This window comes from Notolepis coatsorum, assembly GCF_963971535.1.
Source record: "Notolepis coatsorum genome assembly, chromosome: 1".
NCBI lineage: Eukaryota > Metazoa > Chordata > Actinopteri > Aulopiformes > Paralepididae > Notolepis > Notolepis coatsorum.
This window is the reverse complement of record NC_140165.1, coordinates 161457773-161481936: the sequence shown is the minus strand read 5'-3', so window position 1 is coordinate 161481936 and position 24164 is coordinate 161457773. Positions and strand designations below refer to the sequence as shown.

The window sequence follows — 24164 nt, the reverse complement described above, 5'->3', positions numbered from 1 at the left end:
CTACTTTCCCCCGTTCACTCGTCTTCACACAGCCTAGAATATGAATATGTTGACGTCACGGTTCGCGAGGAAAAAACTAACTATTTTTCGGTGCCAGCTGAGCATCGATTTATCACGTTCTGAACCAATTAATCCCGGTCTGAACGCGCCGGCCGGTGCGAGATTACATTTGGGAACCGGCTCCAGCACGGAGCCTGGCCAGTGTAAACGGGATATCTTTGAGTCTGGAGGACGGCTAGGAAATTGTGGAAATTGATTCTGGACAAAGTGCCTGATCTGAAAGAAGCGGAATAGGTGGGAGTTTAGAAGGCCAAATCTTTTTGATAATTCTGCAAATGAGGAGAACACACCCCCAACATATAGATCATTGATGGTTAACAAACCTTTGTTTGCCCAGATTTTGAATACAGGATCAGAGCAGGACGGTAGGAATAGGTGATTGCGAGAGATTGGATCTAGCCCTGAGGGAGTGTGTAGACCTAATTGTCTCCTAAACTGATTCCAGATCTTCAAAGTGTCAGTTACAATTAGATTCTGAGCCACTTGCTTAATTGGGATTGAGATGGGCAATTGGGATGTTATTACAGACCAGAGTGAGTGCTTTGAGGAGGACATTTCCATCTGAGCCCATTGAGGTTGGTCTTCTTCCTCCCCTCTAGTCCTCCAATAAAGGAGTTTGTTAATTTTACATGCCCATCAGTAATAGCGAAGATTAGGCAATGCTAAACATCCCTCTGACTTGGGAAGTTGCATGACTGTCCTCTTAATATGTGCTCTTTTGTTACCCCACAGGAATGAGTTTATAAGTTGGTCAATCGCGGAGAAAAAAGCTTTGTTAATGAATATTGGTATATGCTGAAAAGCATATAAAAATCGAGGTAAGACCACCATTTTTATCAGGTTAGATAGATAGATAGATAGATAGATAGATAGACATAAGATAGATAAGATAGATAAGATAGATAAGATAGATAGATAGATAGATAGATAGATAGATAGATAGATAGATAGATAGATAGATAGATAGATAGATAGATAGATAGATACTTCAGGGTATCTCGCAGCTCATACAGTATACAGACATTGACAGTTCTCATTCAGTTGTTTCACTTTATGTCTGCATCATGAATTAAAAATAAGCACAGTTAACTCTTCCCAAAAGCGAGAGGGGGAGGGAAGACCACCTAGTATCTGTAATGTTTCTGTCCATCAATGAAGAAACTGGGGTTCTTTGAATATCATTTATTTAGGTCCTGGTAGTAGTTAGGTAGCATACAACAGGTAGGTAGGTAACGTACATGTCAACTTGCAACAGGTGTCTCATTATCATAGTTATACAGACTGTGTAGTGGTGTGGTCCATGTACCCTGGTAGATGGGGCCATCTAGTGGTTAGTATAAATCACCACATCCTCCTTTCTATGAATGCTATACCGGCATACACAACAATAAATGTAAACATTTCTGTTGACTCAAAACAGTCATCTTTTAGTTTTTTTCTACTGTTGCTATTTCCAAATACAATTATCTCTATTTACTTTAACCTGCATACCATAAATCAACGTTATATATATACATCATGCTCTATAATTATTTTCCTTTTGCCTCCTCAATTTTTATATATATTTTTTTTAATGCAAAAGGATAGAGCTCTGTGCTGTTCTTTACAAATACTGAAGTCTGTCAGGTGGTCTAGACTCTAGTAGACTGACGTGTAGATCTTCTCAGTACTGGTGTTGAAGGTGTCTGGTCAGCTGGTGGTGGCAAGTTTGTCAGCCCAGCTGTCGGTGGTGCTGCTGTGGTGCAAACTTCGTCATCAGCTGTTGACCGTTCTCCAAGTGTCTCTGGTGTTTTCAACAAGCTTCGTCGATTCCTTCTTAGGACTTGACCCTCTTCTGTTCTGACGGTGTAGGATCTAGGACCCACTTCCTCCAGAACTGTGGCTCTCCTGTCCCAGTATTTAGAATCCTGTAGTCTCACTGTGTCACGCCGTGACAGTGGTACTAGACCTTTTGAGACTTTGTCATAGTTTGTTTTCTGTCTGTTTTGCAGACACTTCCGTTTCTGTCTCACGATGTTATTCTTCTTCTGTTTTGCAGTGCAAGGAAGTGTGGTTCGCAGCCTCCGTCCCATCAGAAGCTCAGCAGGAGACAGTCCATGTTCTAGTGGTGATGCTCTGTAACTCAGTAGAGCTAGATATGGATCAGAACCACTCTCTTTTGCCTTCAGGAGCAGCCTCTTTACTATGCCCACACCTTTCTCTGCTTTACCATTGGATTGGGCATACAGGGGACTTGAGGTTACATGCTGGAAATCATATTCCTCTGCAAAGTTTTGGAACTCCTTACAGCTGTAAGCTGGTCCGTTGTCAGAAACGAGAACCTGGCAAATTCCATGTCTCGCAAAGATAGATTTCATATGTGTAATCACACAAGTAGCTGTCATGCTGGAAAGCAGTGCTATCTCTGGATAGTTAGAAAAATAGTCTATAACCAGTAGATAAGTCTTTCCATCCAGGTGGAACAAGTCAGTTCCCACTTTCTGCCAAGGCACCTTAGGTAGGTCTGCAGTTACCATAGGCTCTTTCTGCTGCGTCGTATGGTGTTTCAGACAGGTTACACAGCTCGAGACCATCTTGTCAATGTCTGTGTTGATGCCTGGCCAATATATTGACGTTCTGGCCCTTCTCTTACATTTCTCCATTCCGAGGTGCCCCTCGTGAAGTCTCTTCAACATCTCTTGTCTCAGTGACTGAGGAATGACAATTGTGTTCTTTCTGAGTAACAGTCCATCTATCACACTCAGCTCTGCTCGGATGTTGTAATATTGCTGACAGTCTCCTTTAGGCCAGCTCTCTTTCATATTGGTCATGACCCTCTGTAACAGGGGGTCCTTCTCCGTTTCTGCTGAAATCTGTTTAGATTTTCTGTCTGACACAGGAAGGGATTTTGCAATCAAGTTCACATGAAATTCAACATCAGCCTCTGTCGAGCTCACAGGTGCGTCACTCTGTGTCGTTGCCCTGGACAGAGCATCAGCCATCACAATGTGTTTACCTGGTGTGTATATCAGCTCAAAATCATAACGTTGCAGCTTCATCATCAGTCTCTGTATGCGTGGTGACATCTCACTGAGGTTTTTCTTTATGATGGAGATCAACGGCTTGTGGTCCGTCTCTGCCACAAATCTTGGTAGGCCATACACATAACTGTGGAATTTTTCAAATCCATAGACTAGTCCTAAACACTCCTTTTCAATTTGTGCATAGCGACATTCAGTTACTGTCATCGTTCTTGATGCATAGGCAACTGGCCTCCAATCATCTCCATCCGCTTGTAGCAGCACCGCTCCAATCCCATCTTTGGATGAGTCAGTGGAAATCTTTATCCTTTTGGACGGGTCAAAAAATGTCAACACTGGCTCCGTTGTGAGCATGGTTTTCAGTGTTGTCCACTCCTCTTCATGACTGTCAGTCCACTTGAAGTCACACTTGTGGTGTAACAGCTGTCTGAGGTGCACTGTCTTGGTTGACAAAGTTGGTATGAACTTTCCAACGAAGTTTATCATTCCCATCATTCTCAACACACCTTGCTTATCCTCAGGTCTTGGCATCTCCACTATAGCTTTCACCTTGTGGATGTCAGGCTCGACACCTGCACCCGAAAGCTTGTCTCCCAGAAAGGTGATTTCTCTCACACCAAACTGGCATTTTGCTCTGTTGAGCTTGTTCTGGCATGCTGCCTGTACTGCTAATTCACTTGCGTGACATATTCTCACAGCTGATTCAAGGGTTAGCTCTGTCTCCCGCAGTAACCTCTCCCTCAGTTTTGAATCCAGTACGCCAAACACAATTTGATCACGGATCATAGAGTCGTGCACATCTCCAAAATTACACGTTCTAGCTTTTAGCTTTAAGTCCGTTAGAAACACATCACAACTTTCAGCAGACTGTTGCATCCTCGAGCGAAACACATACCTTTCAAAGGTTTCGTTCTTCTTCGGGGAACAGTGTTCATCAAACTTCTTGACAACCTCCGCAAACTTCTCTCTGTCATCTGCATCGGCGAACACAAACGTGTTATATACTTCCACAGCTTGTTGTCCCGCGATGGTCAGAAGCAGTGCAATTCGCCTCGTTTCAGACTTCCCTTCCAGTCCAACAGCCATCAGGTACAGCATGAAACGCTGTTTGAAGGTACGCCACTCATAATCCACATTACCAGTCCAATTCACAGCGTCCGGCGGCTTCACACTTTCCATCATGACGACTCGTGATTACACTCCTGGTACCATGTAATGTTTCTGTCCATCAATGAAGAAACTGGGGTTCTTTGAATATCATTTATTTAGGTCCTGGTAGTAGTTAGGTAGCATACAACAGGTAGGTAGTAGGGATGCACCGATATGAAAATTGGCCGCCGATACCGATACCGATTGTTCAACTAACACTATCGGCCGATACCGATATTTGTATATAAGTATTTGTAAAAAAAAAAAAAAAAAAATTAATTTTTTTTTAATTTTTAATTTTTTTTTAATGAAACTACTGTATATTTGTATGTGTATGTTTGTATTTGTAGGCCTCTTTACTTACTTAAAAAAAGGAAACGTCAAGAAATATGTTTATGGTATCACTATCTCTCTCCCAGTATCGTCTTGCGGCCTGCAGAGGGATACTATTTTCTCAACCAGAGCTTTCAACCAATGCAATGGAACCATTCTTGCGGCCTGCAGCGGGATACTATTCTCTCAACCAGAGCTTTCAACCAATGCAATGGAACCATTTTGATTGACAGTCGATTCGGCCAATTACGCCACACCGCTAGCACCCACCTCCTGCTGTCTACCAATCGGCAAGCGTTTATAAATTTTTCTACTTCCGGGCATGCCGCCATTGTTCTGTTTGCGAATGCGAGAGCACTGCAGAACACACTTAACGTAGCTACGTTAGCTGCCCGGCCCGCCGACCGGCGCTCCACGCATGACCAAATGAGACAATGATTTTACTGCAACAAATGTTATAATAAAACAAAGCCCTTCTATACATTTGTCTGGTTGAAAACTTTATTAACAGATTGCAGAATGTGTAGTTGGGTACGGAATGAGCAACGGAATGGAACCGAGCTATGAACGGGCTAACGGAGTAATGCCTTGTTTACTGCTATCTTCGGGTAAATAATATGCTTGTTATTGAACGTGTAACACTTCATTTTAACAGCAGATACTTTCTTAAATGCCATCTTCCCGAGAGAGGGTGTTGACGGGGAGTTGTGTTATTAATAGCATTGAACAGCTAACCGAAAGCTAGCGTTAACTATTGTTAAAGGTTTAGCCATAACGTTACCTTGGCTAAAGTTGGGGCTATTCTTAATGCAGCAATAATGACTGCAGACATGCAAGCAAAGTACAGCAAGTTGACAAAGGAGTATTCCAACGCAAATCACATTTTCACCAGTAACGTTAGTCTTGCATCTAATAAGCTGCCCGGCCCGCCGTCCGGCGCTCCACGCATGACCAAATGAGACATAATGATTTTACTGCAACAAATGTTATAATAAAACAAACTCAACTCACCACCCCCGCATCATATTGTAGTCTAGTCTGTCTTCAAACTTCCACTCCTCTCGAAACTTGTTTATTTGAATATCAACAATATCTGTCCATCCTCAGTTTACTATAATATACTCCTGTCCTGAGTCCTGACTAGTGACTTCATCGTCTTTCCAAACGCACGCACGCACACACACACACAGGGAAGGGGAGAGAGTGCCCCCCCATTTCCCTTTCCCCAGTCCACACTGTGTCTGCTGGCTCTGCGCCTCTGCCTCTGATCAGGATGAGCTTGTTAGCTTGCTAACGTTGTAGTGATTGTAATGGTACATAAACGTTAATTTCGGGCGATGTGCGCATAAAGGAATGGCGACGGTGCAAAGCATGTAGATGCATTTGACCCGTTGTGAGAAAAAAAAAACACCACAGACTTATTTCGGGACGTGTAGACGCACTGCTGTGTTTGTTAACGCAGCAGTGCGCACCAACCGACCAACGCGCTGCTCTGCTTGCAGAAGCACGGATAGGGCGGATATGACTCGTCGAGTTGTCACAAGAGTTTTCAAAATAAGAGTATCATATGCACCTGCACGTTGCTAGCTTTCGGAGCCTAGCTGGAGCTGCGCGTGGGCAGAAATGAGACCAGCTACAGGATTTTCAAAATAAGAGTATCTATATGAACCGAATCCCTATCGCACCAGTGCTACTGAAGTAAATCCATCCATCGCACAGACCGCTGTTGCTGTAGCATGTGCGATATATATGTCGCACTGTACAGCCCTGCTAGAGGCTAATCTTTCCTGTGACAAAATGGCATCCAATGTAATAAAAAAAGTCAACCAACGAACTCGATTCTTGTACCGGATCTCCTCTCTGGTAAACAAGAATACCCTGAAGACTCTAGCAGGAGCACTCATTCAAGGGTACTACGACTATGCTTGCACCTCATGGTACCAAAGCTGTGAGGATTGGTTCTTTCCCGCCACACGCTTCTTGGGGTGCTGTGATGATTGGTCCGTTGCCTAATGCACACTTCTAGGTTAAGTATCAATTACCATCATGCACCTGATGTGTGTGCTAATCAGCGCCCCAGAGGGCTTTATATACCTGGACCTTCCTTCTATCGTTGTCGGGTCGTTCTGGAATACAACTGCATTTGCCTGCTTTTTCCCCGTTGCTGTTCCTGGTCTACTTTCTCTCCAGGACCTTTCTGTGGAGAACCGCTGTTGAGAACCTTGTTCCCCGTTTGGAGCTGCGCCTCGTTTTACCCGCTTTACGCGTTGCGCTTGGGTGAGTGGAACCAAACCCCTCTGGATTATTCTGATTGTGTGTTTTAGAAGAGACACTGAAGATTTTGTTTGCACTGACTCAGCTAAATTGTGTGTTGTGGGGAACACTGAAGACTGTCACTGTCAATTGGTTCTGGCAGGGCTGTACGCTAAGCTTTTTCACTAGGGGCACACTTGCCCCTAAATTAGAAATTTAGGGGCAAAAAATATGTTTTAGGGGCAAATTTTTAAATAACAATTTTACCATTATAGTGCAAAAAAATATGTTCCTCCTGCCTCATTACTGTGGTCCTTTTATTTAACATTTAAGTGCTTTTGTTGTCAGGTTTGTATCTTTTATAATGAACCAACTAGGGCTGGGCGATATGGCCTAAATATGATATCACGATATTTTCTGACCTTTCGGCGATACACGATACACATCACGATGTTTTTCTTTTTTACCCCAAACAATTCATTATGAGGCTTACCAAGACAGTATGAGTTTGCAAGCTAACATTAAAGACAAAATAAAATACCCATGCATTTAGCATTTTTATATTATATATTAGATTTAGATTATTGGATTATTAGATTATATATTGCATATATTTAGCAATGAGATATTATATGATTTAGATATGAAATATGATAAATTGAAAATGGGGGACCCTGATGTAAACAAGACAAAAGTCTTTCGCTGGTCTGCATCCCCTTAACAATTGTATGTATTGAGCTGTACTGTACCCATTCTGCAATATGTTAATAAAGTTTTAAATCAATCAATCAATCAATAAATAGCATTTTAGCATTTTTATGAAACAACTGTATATTTGTATGTCTCTAAATGTTTTGATGAATTGAAAATGGAGGACCCTTATGTAAAAAAGCCGAAAGTCTTTCTCTGGTCTTCATCCTCCTGTACTGTATTGTACCCATTATGCAACCTTTTAATAAAGTTCTCATTCATTCATTCTGACGGAAAACAAAATAATTTTGATTGACAGTAGAGTCTGCCAATTACGTCACAACGCTTGCACCCGCCCTGCTGTTCTTAGCACCAATCGGCAAGCGCATTAGTTTTTGACTTCCTGAATGCCCTGTGTGTGTTGACAACAACAGAGCTACATTAGCTCCCCGCGGCCCACGAGTAGGAGACCAGTGCTCTGCAGGATGACTAAATGAGGCATAATGATTTTACCTCAACGAATGTTATAATAAAAGCCTTTCCATACATCTGTCTGATTGAAAACTTTATTAACAGACCGCGGAATGGGCATATCTCAGCACGGGCTGAGATATGAACGAGTAACGTGTGGACCAGATTGACGCGACACAAGGTTTACACAACAGCCCCCACCCCTTGTTTTATTGTATTTGTACCTGTACACTGTACTACCTGCTGTCAGCTGTTTATCTCTCTATGTGAGCTTGATTAGCTCACGTTAGCTAGCGTTAGCTCCGCGGCTAACCCTGAACTAAATCAATGACTAGGTTCTAACGCATTTCGAGTAGTTTTCACTGCACATAGAAGCAGCCAAACAGCGGGAGAATTTCGGGAGCATATGGCCAAAACCCAGTTAGGAACCATCGATTCCCATCCCTACTACTAACTTTACTTTTCTTCATAGCTAAATCAGACAGTCAGCCAGTCTATCAGAGTGAGTGCTCAGTTGATTTTCCCCGCTGATCATACCTGAGTGCTCAGCGTCATCACACGCCTTGGATCATTTAGGAGTGAAATGCGAATGAAAGGCTTGAAATCCCTACTCGCAAGCCCGCCCCCAAATATTATTTACCAATCGCAACGGCCAATTAAAGGGGCAATTTGCGATGAGATCATCGCAGCGTACAGCCCTGTCTGGACACAGCTAAGGGAGGAGGGAACCACACTGCCTCTGTGTTTCGTTGGACTGTTTCTGATACCTCTCTCTCTCTCCGTTTTCCACCTTGAGTAAAAGCTGGGAGTATCTGCAGAGCCGCTACAACGTCACATGCCAATTCCCCACCGCTATCACCAGGAGGATTCTGCAGAGCCGCAGATGACTCTGCCGAAGGCAGTCTCCCTGTTTGTTTGAGAATAGTACTTTACCCTTTTTTTTGACTCTGTAAATAAATACGCCCTAGTATTTGGCTAACTCTGAACTACCTGTCTGTGCCGTTGCGTTTGAGGTCGGTTACAAACCATAACATTAGCACCTCAAAGGCACTAAAAAACAAATTACAAACATCTCAAAACAAGCTAGTCAGACTACTGCTTGACCTGACTCCTAGAACCCACCTCACCCCTGCCCACTTTGACAACCTAGGATGGCTTAGAGTAGACGACAGAGTACAGCAACTTGCAATGGGCCTGGTCTACAAGATACACTACGCGACCAAGGTACCCATGTACATGTCAAAATACTTCCCAAAGGTCAGTGAATACCACGATCACAACACCAGAGGGAGCTCCACAAATCATGTTAAACCCAGATTCGGCTCAAACAAGGGACTAAACACGTTTCGCAATTATGCCACATCAATGTGGAACGCCCTACCCAAAGCTGTAAAGGAATGTGAATCACTACCCACTTTCAAAAACTCTCAAAAAACACCTACGTGAGACAGCAATTCGAAACTGGCCCCTACAAATGTCCTAACCTAGTTGTACAGTAAATGACCAAGTAAGGCTTTGTCAGTATTCCAAGGTAGAGTGTAAAATGTGTGTGTCCCCCCTACCCAACCCCCCCCCCCCCCACCTCCAATGTACAGCCCCCACCCACCCACCCAACCCCACCCCACCCACCCAACCTCCTCCAATGTACAGTTTCTACGTCAAATGTATATACTCTTTTTCTGGACACTTGTATCACAAACAGTACTGTATTTGCAAATCTGATATGTCATAAATGTATAGATGTAGCAGTACTGTCTATTAGGGCTGCAACTAATGACTAATTTGGTAGTCGACTAATCTGCCGATTATTTTTTCGATTAGTCGACTAATCGAAAACCAATGTAAACAACAAAAAAAAAAAAAAAAAAAAAATTTAATTACCTATCTTTGTGAAAGTGGCTTCTCAGCTCTGGTCCAGCTGAAGACAGAGCAGAGGAACAGATTGGACATTGAGCATGACCTCAGAGTTGCTTGTCTACCATCACCCCAGACTTTGAGACTCTTGTCAGGACCAAACAACAACATCATAACATGATGATCCCATAGCAAATTAAAATAATGACTCATGAAACATTTGAATTTGGATCTTTAAGCCACTTTAAATGAAAATGTATTTGAAGAACAATACAGCAATCACTCATAACAAGATAAATAAATTAAATAATACAAATTAAAGTGGAAGTGTACTTTTGTTTGCTGTGTGTGAGAGGAGTCCGTGTGTGTGTGTATGTGTGTGTGTCTTACTCTGATCGCTGTGTGAGTGAGAGGAGTGTGTGTACTGTGTAATTTGTGTGTGTGTCTTACTCTGATCGCTGTGTGAGTGAGAGAGGTGTGTACTGTGTAATTTGTGTATGTGTGTGTGTCTTACTCTGATCGCTGTGTGTGAGTGAGAGGAGTGTGAATGTGTGTGTGTCTTACTCTGATCGCTGTGTGTGAGAGAGAGGAGTGTGAATGTGTGTGTGTCTTACTCTGATCGCTGTGTGTGAGTGAGAGGAGTGTGTATGTGTGTGTGTCTTACTCTGATCGCTGTGTGTGAGTGAGAGGAGTGTGTATGTGTGTGTCTTACTCTGATCGCTGTGTGTGAGTGAGAGGAGTATGTGTGTAATGTATTGTGTGTCTAGTCTGATCATCATCTCCTGCAGGGGAACAATGTTTTCAATGTCCAAAATTTGCTATGGGATCATCATGTTATGATGTTGTCTGGAACCCTGAGAAGCCACTCTCACAAAGATAGGTAGTGCACAAAAAAAAAAAAAAAAAAAAAAAAAATTATAAATGACTAATCGACGCAACAATTTCTCGTCAACGATTTTTTTATAATCGACGTCGTCGATTATGTCGACTAATCGTTGCAGCCCTACTGTCTATCTGTATGTCATGTATGTCATATATGTTATGATGAATTGAAAATGGGGGAACCTGATGTAAACAAGACGAAAGTCTCTCTGGTCTGCATCCCCTTAACAATTGTATGTATTGAGCTGTACTGTACCCATTCTGCAATCTGTTAATAAACTTTTCAATCAATCAATCAAAGCTATCTAGAGGCTATTTTCACTGTGTGACGATGTTTGCCAAGCTATATCTATATTCTATATTATAGCTATGGATACAATACTATGGTCATTTGACAGTAACTATCTCCTGTCCAAGATGCAAAAAATAATGAATTTTTTCATGTATATGTTCACGTGTTATCCCGTAGTGAATATTGTATAGTTTAGGAGTGATCCGGGATCATTCCTGAAAAGCTTGCCTGGGCACACTACTATTTCCAAATAAAATGTATATAATAGGTTAGGGCTGGGCGATATAACGATAACGATAAATATCGCGATATATTTTAATAATCGATATCGAATATCTAAATAATTTTTATTTATTTTTTTTAACCTGCAACAGGGCAGTTTTAAAACCAGAGACAGTGGACAGACTTGTCTTTCTTGCCTGCAACTTAAAGTAATGGCTTTGCTTGTCCAAATGACAATACTGACCAAATTGAGATTTATTTCTCTCTTGTCCATTTATTTTGTTTGCTTTCTAATTTAAAATACAGTTTGAAACCGTCTGTACACAGTAGGCTATGTGTGCTAGCAGAACTAGACTCCAGTCACGAGTCACGGTGCACATGTCCACCAAAAAAGCGCCAAAAGATCGAAAATAAACTAGCAGAGCCAGAACTGTTCAACTCCCCTGGAGCCACAACCAGCAGAGAAGCCGGTTTACTTTAGCTTTTAAACCAGCTGCAGCCTGAGAACTGGAGTGTGAGGGGATGTAACACTAAAGATGGCGGCAATGACAAAGAATTGCTGCAAAATAAAACATACAATTCGATAATTATCGATATCGAGAAATATGATAACATTATCATATCGTTATCGCGATATGATTTTTTTCCATATCGCCCAGCCCTATAATAGGCATTATGTTTCTGTTTCATCATGAATGCATGAAAGGGGGGGGGGGTCGTTTCTGATGATTTGATTGCCAGTAACGGCACATCTCTGCCCGGTGGGATTTAAATGTAACACACGGTCTGGAACAGGGTTTACTGCACTCTCGATACTGCCACCTAGCAGGATCTGGCCAGTACTGCACCCTCGGGGTCCCAGTATGCCTTTTAACGGCAATTTACAGGTTTAGTTTTTTTATGCTTTGATGGCTACAGTAACGGCATTCATCTTGAACATGACACATTGCACGATCAAGCTGGAATAGACGTCAGATAGTCCTTACCTTTGTTCGGGGGTATTCCAAAAAGAATATTCCAATTGTCTGATCACGATTTCCAGTATTGGTGTCCATCGTGTCCTCGACATAATCCGGCAAACACATGCATGGAGGGTCATTGGACGCGTTTCAATGTGATCGGGTGAACCGCGGCTAGACTCGCCTGACCCAGAATATGGTGCCCGGAGGTATTTAAGTGTAACACACGGTGTAAAGGAGGGTTTCAAAGGGTGGGCGATACTGCCACCTAGCACGATGCGGCCGGTATTGCACTCTGGCGATCTTAGAATGATTCCCTATGGTAGGGCTGGGCGATTAATCGATATTATCGATTAAAAAATAAAAATAAAAAAAATTTAAGAGTCACCTTTTATTCTACAAAAAGTGATGTTTGGTGAAAGTTAGATTTGCACTTTATTAATCCCAATAGGGAAATTCATTCTTGTTTGATGATCAAGAGGCACCTTTTATTTGTTTTAAGTGAAGTTAGGTGAAAAAGCAAGTTATTGCACTATTAATCCCAATAGGGACATTCATCTTTGTTTGATCAAGAGTAACCTTTTATATATATATAATATTATTATTATTTTTTTTTTTTAAATGAAGATTGGTGAAAGTTAGGTTTGCACTTCAATCCCAATAGGGACATTCATCTTGGTTTGATCATTGTTTTGTGTCAAATAAAAACAAAGGTTATTTGAATGATTTCCTTGGTGTTTCTAGTTTTCAAAAGAAAAAAATCGATTAAATCTGATTTTCTGAAAAGCCCTACCCTATGGTAACTAGGGATGGGTACCTTTCACATTTGAACCGATACCGGTACCGGTACCTGTGAATCGATACCGGTACCCAACGGTAAATTTTTTAGGTACTTTAGTCTCAAGAAATTTAATTTACCTACCTCAGTCGTAAAAAAAAAAATCCAAACTTCAAATAACTACAATTTCGACAGTTTTCGGCTTGTCATTGCTCCGACTGCTTTGTTGTTGAATCAAGTCAAATCCTAGGTAAGCATATATTGTGCGTGTGAACGTTGACATGAAAAGAAAAAAGTACAAACAAAAAAAAAAAAAAAAAAAATCTGTTTCTCACTTGATTCGATACTCTGTAGTACCGACGTGTTTCGGTTCGGTACCTCAAAAGTACCGAATTCGTTACCCATCCCTAATGGTAACCCAGAGGACTGTGTGCCTGAAATGAATACAAATATTGAATAAAAGAAATAACAACCAAAACCAGAGATATCGCTGTGTCTGGCGCTGAATGTGTTAATGGCTTTCATTTATTTTTAACAAAAAAGGATACGAATTTTATCCGGCATAATATAGCCTAGCGGCCCTAGCTGATACCAATCATTTACAATATGCCATGATCGCCTCTGATTCCAATCTGTCCATACTTGCCTGATCTGGTAACCCTGTTGATCTAAACTTGAGGCCTGTGACCTGTCTGCTTTGCTTTATGTCATTATTGACATGCTACCTATTCCTAACAATCTGCACATCCTTTCCTCAATCCAAAGGGTTAACCCCATACAAAAACGCGATTGTGATCTCATGTATCCAATGTAACAGCTTAACTAAACAGCAGCCAGTGGGGCCTCCGGGTTGAGTGGATAATTGAGCTGCAGCCTGCATGGAAATTTAGTCATTTGCTGTGACTGAATGAGATGTTAATTAATGCAGTCACTGTGAATTATTAAGATAAACTGGTATCTAATTGGAGGACAATTGAGACACTGCAGCCAAATCAAAACTCTAGCAGTGTGACAAGTCACAAGTCCAAAAGCAACCAGATGCTGACCAAAAAATAATTAAATAAAAAGCTCTCTCATGATACTATTTAATATTTACAATTGGGCAGCCGATAAATGTTATTATACAGCGAGCACAGTGTGGCATGTGGTACTGGGTAGCAGACGTTTCTCAAGATAAAGTACAGACAGATCCTGCAGAATGTAGACACTAAACTGTACATCATGTCGTTCAATGGCAGGTTTAGGTACCATTCACAGTTAACTTAAAAGGGGATGTCGACCACTTTAGGAGTGCCGCAGGACAGTTAGTCAGTATTAGTGAAGACATACCACTCTCTCCTAAGTTTAGAAATGAGAGAGAACACTCCAATCGCTGATGTAACTGGGATGTACAATTTATTTGTGGCTGCTCCATAGACAATGAATGAGGCTCGGACTTTGAGGCCATAACATTTTTGCGCTCTTACACCCAAATTATATATATTCTACCATTCCTAGATGGTCTGAGCAGAAGTAAAAGCTAATTTTGGTGTACGAGCTCACATAAAAATTGTATGGCCTGACAAAAGCTTGCGTTTGTACTTTATTGTTTGCCTTTATTCTTTTTACTGTATGAGGCACAATCTCAGGAGGCTCATACAGAACCAAGCATTTCAGTTGTACAGTGTCCCCCACCCACACAACCACCTCCAATGTACAGCCCCCCCCCCCCCCAACCCACTCAACCCCACCTACCCAACCGCCTCAGTTTCTACGTCAAATGTATATCTTTTCTGGACTCTTTTTGTATCACAAACAGTACTGTATTTGCAAATCTGGTATGTCATAAATGTATAGATGTAGCAGTACTGTCTATCTGTATGTCATATATGTTATGATGAATTGAAAATGGGGGACCCTGATGTAAACAAGACGAAAGTCTTTCTCTGGTCTGCATCCCCTTAACAATTGTGTGTATTGAGCTGTACTGTATTGTACCCATTCTGCAATCTGTTAATACAGTTTTCAATCAATCACAGTAATGTACATTATATGTGACAAATAAAACTAAACTTGAACACAAAGTCAAAGGCCCATACATTGTCTATGGAGCAGTCCCAGATTTTACATCCCAGTGAGTCAGTGACGTATAGCTTTTGGAGAGTGGTGCGTGACTGGGTTGGCGTTGGGTTACAGGAAGATCATAATATGTGAATTCTTAAAATGGGTTACCCCTTTAAATGATCAGAGTAGGCACAATGTGAACACGTGAATAATTTATAAACACATTCATAAATCTAACGTCACATTACATTTATCTGATGCAAGTCAGGTTAAGGAAAGCTGTAGCAAGACAGGCAAGCAAGCAGCCATGTCATCATGAACAATGCATTGGTCAGTACACAAGGGACAAAGTTGCAATTTGTCTGTGTACCACTGGTCAAGCAACAAAGGCACAACATTACGGTTAAAGGCAACAGACACTACATTGCAAGTCATCGCTGCTTCGGTCTGATAACAAGCTAACGTTGGTTATAATGGTTTTTTTTATTGTATTTTTGTATAATACTAATTAAAACCTCGCTGCTGCCGAGTAGTCTAACACCTGATGTTAAGCAAACGGTACCAGTGGTTAGCCACCCAATAATAATATTCCAACGAGGGATCTGTCATCTAGTAGTGAGTACAACATAAACGTCCTGTTTACACAGCAAAACATCTTCATGTTAGGCCCATGTTTCTATAAACAGTCACATGTTAATAACGTGTTCGTCTGTATTTTGTGTAAATCCCTGCTCCCGTTGTGAACCAGGCGCAGAACGGTAACTTTATCCAATGACGTGAAACGCCATCCAGCTGCAGTTCTAACGTTAACTGACCTCCTCAACACGATAGGAACTGCGCTTAACGTCTTCTCCAGAGTCACACAAGAAGAGAGATACCAACTCCATCTCGGTGTATTCAGTAGAAAGCTATTCGACTGAAAGCTAGCCTAGCTTAGCACACACGAATGGAAGCGGGTATGGACCACTAGCCTAGCTTAAAAAAAACTCGGGGAGGTGTTGTTGGCCAACAACTAGGCTAGCTGGTCCGTATCCGCTTCCATTAATACTTGGTTAGCTTGCAGCCGGATAGCTTTGTACTGAACGCACAGAGAGGAGATTGGTACCCATCTTCTTGTCTGATTCGAGAGAATACGATCAGCGCATTTCCCATAATGTCGTCGTGTTCCTTTAATGTCAGCTAGCTCGCTGCCAGCTGACTCTGCTAGTAGCCAGGCTAGCCTCGCTGCAACTGGGGAGACATCAGTCATCCTAACTGTCAACGTTCAAATGAACCCCCATGGCCTTGAATAAACAGCCTTCCAGTTCTGCACCAAGCTACAGTCTTCCTGCATGTCGCTGGCTGTGGTGTTTCCCCTGGCATTATATCACCGAGGTGGTTGAGCTGGTTGTTGTTGTTGTCGTCGGCATAAAGGCTAACGGTAGTACCGGGCTGTTGGGAGATGCACACAGTGCAGCCAGGGAACCAGAGGAGGCTCCAAGCTAACTTGCTTGCTAAAAAGGTAGCTAGCAGCACAATGGCATTCACTTACCAATAACTTGTGTAGACACTGGAATATTCCAGTCAATTGTCAGAGGATAAATATGCACTCTATCGATAGTGTCTTCGATGTCCTCCTTTTTTTTATCCATATGTCACAAATGATGCCGTAATCCCAAAGTGGTTACCACTGCTCCTTCTCTTTCTGATGGTGGCCATCTTTAATCCTCAACATCCAAACAACATAACCTCGTCCTCCCAGCAGCCAGGTCCCATCGCTGCTCTCTCCTAGTAGCAGCATCCTTCCAGGTCCAAAACTCCCCAACATGCAGGGCAACACTGACACCGACTGGACAAATATTATAACCAGTTTTTTTTGCACATGGTCTAAAGGTCTCAAGTTCCAAATGCACCTCTTAGCGCAGAATTAATAATAATAATAATTCATGCCTTACAAGAAACCCAAGGACACTAAATTACAGGCAACACAAGGACACACGATAGATAAGCTAAATGACCAGATGTAAATGTAAACCAAATAAATAATACCAATAAATGACAGAGAGACCACGTGAACAGGTGATCATCTTTTATAATTCTACCACACTGGGTGCTGTTTGTACCAACATTGTGTTGTGCCAATCGCAAATGGTCAATGAATGAGGTTGACTGCTGAGATTTTCAGAGTATAGCTTGTGGAATAATGAGTGAGAATGTAAGAGTTGCAAAAAATATTGGGACAATGATGTCAAATTATTTTGATATTCACTGCTGATCAAATTACAAATTAAACAATGAATATATATATATTTAAATTTATTTAGATATTAGAACAATGTCATTCCACAGTTTCATGTCTACAACTTTCATGTCAGCATAATTATTGGGACAAATGACTGGTGTTTAGCTTAGCCCAAGCCTTTCAGACATCATCTGTAAATTGTATTTAGATGTTTTGGTTTATTTGTATTTGATATTTCTAGCTAACAATACATTTCAATGAGACTTTGTGTGTTCTGTATGTTGCCTTTTTGTGTCTTGCCACCCCTTGTGTTTTATTTTGTGTGGCTTTTTGGAACATATGTTCCATGCCATGCCGAACACAGATTAAATCATGCCATTCGATGTGTCAAGTCCATATTTACTACTGACCAAAATGTTGTCTATATAGAGTATTTTCTCAGCACAATCTTTGCTGTCCTCCAAACTGGATAGTATACCCGCAGCTCCAGCTGTTTAGCCGAACCGCTGAAACCTTCTTCGCAGATCAGTACCTTACCAGAGCACGAGAGCAGTACCTTACCAGAGCAGTACCTTACCAGAGCAGTACCTTACCAGAGCAGTACCTTACCAGAGCAGTACCTTACCAGAGCAGTACCTTACCAGAGCAGTACCTTACCAGAGCACGAGAGCAGTACCTTACCAAAGCAGTACCTTACCAGAGCAGTACCTTACCAGAGCAGTACCTTACCAGAGCAGTACCTTACCAGAGCAGTACCTTACCAGAGCACGAGAGCAGTACCTTACCAAAGCAGTACCTTACCAGAGCAGTACCTTACCAGAGCAGTACCTTACCAGAGCAGTACCTTACCAGAGCACGAGAGCAGTACCTTACCAGAGCAGTAACTTACCAGAGCAGTACCTTACCAGAGCAGTACCTTACCAGAGCAGTAACTTACCAGAGCACGAGAGCAGTACCTTACCAGAGCAGTACCTTACCAGAGCACGAGAGCAGTACCTTACCAGAGCACGAGAGCAGTACCTTACCAGAGCAGTACCTTACCAGAGCAGTACCTTACCAGAGCAGTACCTTACCAGAGCACGAGAGCAGTACCTTACCAGAGCAGTACCTTACCAGAGCACGAGAGCAGTACCTTACCAGAGCACGAGAGCAGTACCTTACCAGAGCACGAGAGCAGTACCTTACCAGAGCAGTACCTTACCAGAGCACGAGAGCAGTACCTTACCAGAGCAGTACCTTACCAGAGCACGAGAGCAGTACCTTACCAGAGCAGTACCTTACCAGAGCACGAGAGCAGTACCTTACCAGAGCAGTACCTTACCAGAGCACGAGAGCAGTACCTTACCAGAGCAGTACCTTACCAGAGCACGAGAGCAGTACCTTACCAGAGCAGTACCTTACCAGAGCACGAGAGCAGTACCTTACCAGAGCAGTACCTTACCAGAGCACGAGAGCAGTACCTTACCAAGGCAGTAACTTACCAGAGCAGTACCTTACCAGAGCAGTACCTTACCAGAGCAGTACCTTACCAGAGCAGTACCTTACCAGAGCAGTACCTTACCAAAGCAGTAGCCTACCTTACCAAAGCAGTACCTTACCAGAGCAGTACCTTACCAGAGCAGTACCTTACCAAAGCAGTAGCCTACCTTACCAAAGCAGTACCTTACCAGAGCAGTACCTTACCAAAGCAGTACCTTACCAGAGCAGTACCTTACCAGAGCAGTACCTTACCAAAGCAGTAGCCTACCTTACCAAAGCAGTACCTTACCAGAGCAGTACCTTACCAGAGCAGTACCTTACCAGAGCAGTACCTTACCAAAGCAGTACCTTACCAGAGCAGTACCTTACCAGAGCAGTACCTTACCAAAGCAGTACCTCACCAAAGCAGTACCTTACCAGAGCAGTACATTACCTAATCAGTACCATACCAAAGCAGTAGCCTACCTAATCAGTACCTTACCAGAGCAGCCAAAGTAGATTTTAATGTTTATTTCAGGGCTTGTATAAACTAACTCATGGACCTATTGACTGACTCAACCACCTCCTCCCCTGCTCCTAACCACACCCCCTCCTCCCCTGCTCCTAACACTACCACCTCCTCCCCTGCTCCTAACACTACCACCTCCTGCCCTGCTCCTAACACTACCACCTCCTCCCTGCTCCTAACCACACCACCTCCTCTCCTGCTCCTAACACTACCACCTCCTCCCCTGCTCCTAACCACACCACCTCCTCTCCTGCTCCTAACACTACCACCTCCTCTCCTGCTCCTAACACTACCACCTCCTCTCCTGCTCCTAACACTACCACCTCCTCCCCTGATCCTAACACTACCACCTCCTCCCCTGCTCCTAACACTACCACCTCCTCCCCTGCTCCTAACACTACCACCTCCTCCCCTGCTCCTAACACTACCACCTCCTCCCCTGCTCCTAATACTACCACCTCCTCCCCTGATCCTAACACTACCACCTCCTCCCCTGCTCCTAACACTACCACCTCCTCCCCTGCTCCTAATACTACCACCTCCTCCCCTGATCCTAACACTACCACCTCCTCCCCTGCTCCTAACACTACCACCTCCTCTCCTGCTCCTAACACTACCACCTCCTCTCCTGCTCCTAACCCTACCACCTCATATCCCTGCTCCTAACACTACCACCTCCTCCCCTGCTCCCAACGCTACCACCTCCTCCCCTGCTCCTAACACTACCACCTCCTCCCCTGCTCCTAATACTACCACCTCCTCCCCTGCTCCTAACCCTACCACCTTTGCCCGAGAATATCACAGAATTCTGGATATCTGACCTTTTCAAAATACCTTTGGTAGATGTACAGTTGCAGACTTGTACCTCTAGAGGGTGCCATTTGTTCAACAATCATTATGTGATCAACCGTGTGAGGTGAGGCTGCATGACAACAGAGTGTCCTGCTCCCCTGCTGTATGTTGTCCCAGACTAGTGTTGGATGCCTTCCATGTTTTTTTTTGTATCCACTTTTTCTCCCATTTTCTATTTTTCTCCCATCCCAATTTCGTATTTCCAATTCTCCCCTCCCCTGTCTCGAACGCTGCCAGACTACGGCTCCCACTGGTCGGCTGCAGTGAGGACCAAGCCTTGCATCACGTGTCCCCTCCGGTACACAAGGAGGCAGCTGTCGCATCTTTTCACCTGAACAGCGTGATCTCAGTGGCGAGGAGTAACGCGTGGGAGGCTCACGCTGCCCCCGATACTTCCTGATTCTGCTCTACAGGCGCACCAACCGACCTGTAGGAGTCGCTGTCCACAACGTCTGATCCCCACCCACCAGCTTTCCCACCCTCTAACACTGCCCAATTGTGTTAATACGACGGCCGGCCAAGCCGGTAGCAATGCAGAGAGCTGGGCTCGATACCAGCATCTCCTGCGTTAGTGGCGAGCGCCTTGCCCACTGCGCCACTCAGCCGCCCCAGATGCCTTCCATGTTTTCAGACATCTGAAGCCATCTCTTTTTCCTAGACCTGCTCAGTCATATTCCTCTCATGGTGGTAGGGCCTCATGATGAGCCACTGTACAGTAGCCTGTCAATTGTGTACAAAAGCAAGGGTTCATAGCAGGACAGTGCCCAGGACGTCAGGGGCTTAAGGCCAAGGGTCTTAAGGCTATACATTCCTGACAGCGGAAACTAGTGTTGACATTTTCATGATAACAAAATGACACATTTGCAGAGAAAACAAAGTGCTGCATTGGCTTTGGTCATTGGGGTTGGCTTGTTAGCCAAACTAGTAGAATTCTCTTCAGACCAGCTCCCAATTGATTGATTGATTGAGAATTCTATTAACAGATTGCAGAATGGGTACAATACAGTACAGCTCAATACACACAATTGTTAAGGGGATGCAGACCAGAGAAAGACTTTCGTCTTGTTTACATCAGGGTCCCCCATTTTCAATTCATCATAACATATATGACATACATGACATACAGATAGACAGTACTGCTACATCTATACATTTATGACATACCAGATTTACAAATACAGTACTGTTTGTGATAAAAAAAGAGTCTAAAAAAGAGAGCATATACATTTGACGAAGAAACTGTACATTGGAGGAGGTTGGTAGGTGGGAGGTTGGTAGGTGGGGGGGGGGGGGGGACTGTACATTGTAGGTGGTTGGGTGGGTGGGGTGGGGGGGTGGGGATGCCTGCGAACATCTATGATTGGTGAGAAGTTTAACCAAAATGACCATCATACTACCATGAGTGTCAATCACTCCTTTCTCTAAGCCTATGGTGCGTCTCCCTTGTCTCCTCTCCTCTTCCCTCTCTACATGTACCTTACAGCAGCCCCAGGTGTGGATCTGGAAGCTAGGGATGCAGTGTGGTTGGAAGGGATGAGGCCCTGAGGCGATTCTGGAGCATGGCTGAAGTCCAGGTCTGGCAGCAGCAGTCCAGTCCAGGCCAGCCCAGCCTGGTTCAGACAGTGCCTGAGGCTAGGCCGCCGGCCAGTTCTCCTAATGACATCCCAGGATGCTGGGGCCTCTCTCCCCCCTGCTGACACTCAGCGTCAGAAGAGTCTCTGCTGCCCCCAACACCCGTTATTATAGCCCCTGATCAATACACAGGGATTTACTACCTTAGTTATCTTGCTGAGTGATGGGTCATCCTCACAGAACTTTCACATTTACATTTTAGGGATTTTAGCAGACGCTCTTATCCCAAGCGATTTGTGAAGTGTGACGGTAGAACGAGATCAAATTCTAGCCCCTGTGAGAATGAATTTAGCACATTACAGTCAAGCTAACCAATCAAGAGAGAACAAAGAGCTGTTAGCCGGACTGGAGTGACTTGTGTAAAGGCACCCTTTTAGTGCTGTTGCTTTTTTCAAAAGACATTTTTAATGAACGAGAGAGAGAGAGGATAATCACCGTGTGGTGTTGTATCCTAGCAACTGAGAGCTGCCACCCCCACGCCGAAGCACTTATGAGTAATTTGAAGGACAAGACAATTCAACAATGGACTAATTCACCATTTACAGAAATCCTTGAATCATTACCTTAACATGCTGCATTTTGGAGATCCCTCCACTGAGGGAAGCAAGGATGCATTTGTCAGCAGTGTGGACGAATGTTTTGTTCATTTCACAGACAGCACTATAGTGCATTCCTGAAACTGAACATTTAGAAAAATTTAAGATAGAGCTGATAGCGATAGCAACTGAACATTTTGAAAGATTAAAGATAGAGCTGATAGCGGATCTATTTGAGGCACAGGGGCGGCGCAAAGAGGGTCGCGTCCTCCCCGTCTTAATCACGGGACGCTCAACACTCCGGTCATAACTCCGAGACAGCCGGAGACAGGGGGACAGGAGGCGGCGCAGAGAGGGTCGCAACCTCCCCGTCATCATCGTGGGACGTCCAGCACACCGGTCATCACTACGAGACAGCCGGAGACAGGGAGACAGGAGGGCACGCAGAGAGGGTCGCATCCTCCCGGTCTTCATCACGGGACGTCCGACACTCCGGTCATCACTCCGGGACAGCAACTCACAGGGAGACGGGGAGACGGGACAGGCGTTAGACAGCTTGCGTGATTATAATGGGCAGACATAGCAATAGATACAAGTGGTAAGCATATATGTGAATAGAATAGATATATGAAGTAAGCATATTAAGTGAATAGAATAGAAGTACTTAACCCAGCAATGAAACCACGTTGACAGACCACAAACCACTTTGACAGACCATGGACAGAAGACAGTAAGAAGCTGATCCATGGCCTCGGTGGTGCACGTAGAACAGTCACTGCAATCTTGGCCAAGACCCAGAGACATCCACCACCTTGGTCAGCACTACAAGACAAGCACTCAGAGAGATGGGGGGGGGGGGGGGGGGGGGTGTTGGGAAAGGGGTTAGAGAGTTCCCATGTTTGTAGTGGGCGGAGATGGAGCCATAAATACATGTAGTGAGCATATGCATACATGGTGACAGTAGAATCATAGTATATAAGAAAATTGTGAAATAGAGTAATAGATAGAACTACTGCAAGCGTATGGATACAGGGTGAGATACAAGACAATAGCTCAGGGCCATATGCCCAGAGGGGGCAGGAGGAGTCACTCAGAAGGTTCAGCACTGCAGGCCGGACAGAAGGAGGTATGAAGCTGTTCCATGGGACCGGTTGAGACAGAGACAGAGGTTAAAAGGTTCTCCCATGTCTGCAGAAAAGCAGACATGGGAGAAAATAGACATCCTAACTAAACTAGACAGATTAATCTAAAGGTCAGTCCCCGACCAGGTGAAATCAGGGTAGGTTGAAGGAGAGAGAGAAAAGATGGGTCTTAAGCAGGGATTTAAAAGCTTCGACAGAGCAGGCGCCCCTGACGACGATATCCCAACAGGCCACATTGTTTATGGTTTGATTCAGTTTTAGTAGAATGTGAAAGACATGAATGATGAATTGAGCACATAAAGTGCAGACGTACTGTACTATAAAATCGATAATCTTCAGGATAGCTTGACTTAAGCCAGACCTTTCCGTTCCCCGACATCGGATTGTCTAAATCACTATGGCAACAAATCAAAAAGTTTGAACCTGCTCCAGCGCAGGGTTAAGTTCAGTTAGCTGGATAACCTGCATGGCCACACCCTCGCAAAGAAATGCAGCACGCTTCCTGAAATAATTCTCACAGTCTAGATCCCATTTTTACCATTCTGAATTATGTTTTTGTGCTTCGTTTTTCTAGAGGGGGCTTTTGAAATGTAAAATAATATACCTAAAATGCTGATAATAAATCATATTCAGCCTATAGATTTACTTTGTCCTAAATAATGCACACCATAGTTATACGGATACGGCGCTCGCGCATCGCGACACACTATGGTTATTTTAATAACGCAGAGCATTGCAAATGTGAATCCCGCTGGGATATTTTTAATGAATGAAACCTATCGGGTGTT

The 24164-nt window shown here is 43.6% G+C and overlaps 1 protein-coding gene across 1 annotated transcript in view; it reads right to left on the bottom strand.

Moving 5' to 3' along the window:
- Positions 1 to 16644, bottom strand: part of wdfy3 (WD repeat and FYVE domain containing 3) — a 415649-nt gene extending 399005 nt beyond the window's left edge. The window contains exon 1 of the mRNA XM_084308124.1: positions 16538 to 16644. The gene's annotated coding sequence lies outside the window, so the exon portion shown is untranslated. The remainder of the gene's footprint in view (positions 1 to 16537) is intronic.
- Positions 16645 to 24164: the final 7520 nt, after the last annotated feature.